We start from the raw sequence: 2,500 nt of genomic DNA, 5'->3' as shown, positions 1-2,500 counted from the left end.
TGAAAAGTGAAACGAAAATCATTTTTGAGAAGAAAAAATTTTTGTATGGGAGGGCCCCTGCTAGAACATATTTCCCAAGTGCGTCGATTTTTGGGTCGCCGACACAAGCTCGGATCAAAAAAATTTTTTTTTCTCGGTGACTCAAAACATCAATTTTAGACTCCCCTGAGTATGAAAAGTGAAACGAAAATCATTTTTGAGAAGAAAAAATTTTTGTATGGGAGGGCCCCTGCTAGAACATATTTCCCAAGTGCGTCGATTTTTGGGTCGCCGACACAAGCTCGGGTCAAAAAAATTTTTTTTTTCACGGTGACTCAAAACATCAATTTTAGACTCCCCTGAGTATGAAAAGTGAAACGAAAATCATTTTTGAGAAGAAAAAATTTTTGTATGGGAGGGCCCCTGCTAGAACATATTTCCCAAGTGCGTCGATTTTTGGGTCGCCGACACAAGCTCGGATCAAAAAAATTTTTTTTTCTCGGTGACTCAAAACATCAATTTTAGACTCCCCTGAGTATGAAAAGTGAAACGAAAATCATTTTTGAGAAGAAAAAATTTTTGTATGGGAGGGCCCCTGCTAGAACATATTTCCCAAGTGCGTCGATTTTTGGGTCGCCGACACAAGCTCGGGTCAAAAAAATTTTTTTTTCTCGGTGACTCAAAACATCAATTTTAGACTCCCCTGAGTATGAAAAGTGAAACGAAAATCATTTTTGAGAAGAAAAAATTTTTGTATGGGAGGGCCCCTGCTAGAACATTTTTCCCAAGTGAGTCGATTTTTGGGTCGCGACACAAGCTCGGGTCAAAAAAAATTTTTTTTTCATGGTGACTCAAAACATCAATTTTAGACTCCCCTGAGTATGAAAAGTGAAACGAAAATCATTTTTGAGAAGAAAAAAATTTGTATGGGAGGGCCCCTGCTAGAACATTTTTCCCAAGTAAATTCGATTTTACCCGGTGAGTCAAAAAATTTTGAAAAAAATATTTTGCCAAAATCGTGTTCATTGCCTATTATAAGGGACCAGGTCAGCTCACACGCATTTTTGGAGACCATATGGAAAGTGCGTCTGGGATTGCGGAAATTAAGTTTAGAGTGTTAAATGATGGTTTCGCAATCCCGAAAGGCTCAAAATCCACCCTAAGGTCCCCTGGGTGAAATGTGGTTTCCAAGGTGTGAGCGCTATCGGTGATAGAGTTGGAATGTGATTTCCAGAGCGCAGGGCGACTGGGCTTAGAGCGAAAATCATAGACAAGGGTAAGTATTGGACTGAACGACTCGAAGCAAACGAAAATCATAGACAAGGGTAATGGACTGAACGACTCGAAGCAAACGAAAACCACACACAAGAGTAATGGACTGAACGAATCGAAGCAAACGAAAATCACATACAAGAGTAATGGACTGAACGAATCGAAGCAAACGAAAAACCACAGACAAGAGTAATGGAGTGAACGAATCGAAGCAAACGAAAACCAAAGACAAGAGTAATAGAGTGAACGAATCGAAGCAAACGAAAACCATGAACACAGGGATAACTGAGAACGAACCTACCTATCAGAGCATGTGAAAGCATGGACAAGAGTACTGAAAATCGGACCAAACCTCTAGAAGCACACGAAAATCATGGACAAGAGTACTCAAAAACACGGACCAAACCTATGGAAGCACACGAAAACCATGAACACAGGGATAACTGAGAACGAACCTACCTATCAGAGCATGTGAAAGCATGGACAAGAGTACTGAAAATCGGACCAAACCTCTAGAAGCACACGAAAATCATGGACAAGAGTACTCAAAAACACGGACCAAACCTATGGAAGCACACGAAAACCATGAACACAGGGATAACTGAGAACGAACCTACCTATCAGAGCATGTGAAAGCATGGACAAGAGTACTGAAAATCGGACCAAACCTCTAGAAGCACACGAAAATCATGGACAAGAGTACTCAAAAACACGGACCAAACCTCTCGAAGCACACGAAAACCATGAACACAGGGATAACTGAGAACGAACCTACCTATCAGAGCATGTGAAAGCATGGACAAGAGTACTGAAAATCGGACCAAACCTCAAGAAGCACACGAAAATCATGGACAAGAGTACTCAAAAACACGGACCAAACCTATCGAAGCTCACGAAAACCATGAACACAGGGATAACTGAGAACGAACCTACCTATCAGAGCATGTGAAAGCATGGACAAGAGTACTGAAAATCGGACCAAACCTCAAGAAGCACACGAAAATCATGGACAAGAGTACTCAAAAACACGGACCAAACCTATCGAAGCTCACGAAAACCATGAACACAGGGATAACTGAGAACGAACCTACCTATCAGAGCATGTGAAAGCATGGACAAGAGTACTGAAAATCGGACCAAACCTCAAGAAGCACACGAAAATCATGGACAAGAGTACTCAAAAACACGGACCAAACCTATCGAAGCTCACGAAAACCATGAACACAGGGATAACTGAGAACGAACCTAC

This window comes from Anopheles moucheti, assembly GCF_943734755.1.
Source record: "Anopheles moucheti chromosome X unlocalized genomic scaffold, idAnoMoucSN_F20_07 X_unloc_21, whole genome shotgun sequence".
Lineage (NCBI taxonomy): Eukaryota > Metazoa > Arthropoda > Insecta > Diptera > Culicidae > Anopheles > Anopheles moucheti.
This window is presented reverse-complemented; position numbering follows the sequence as displayed.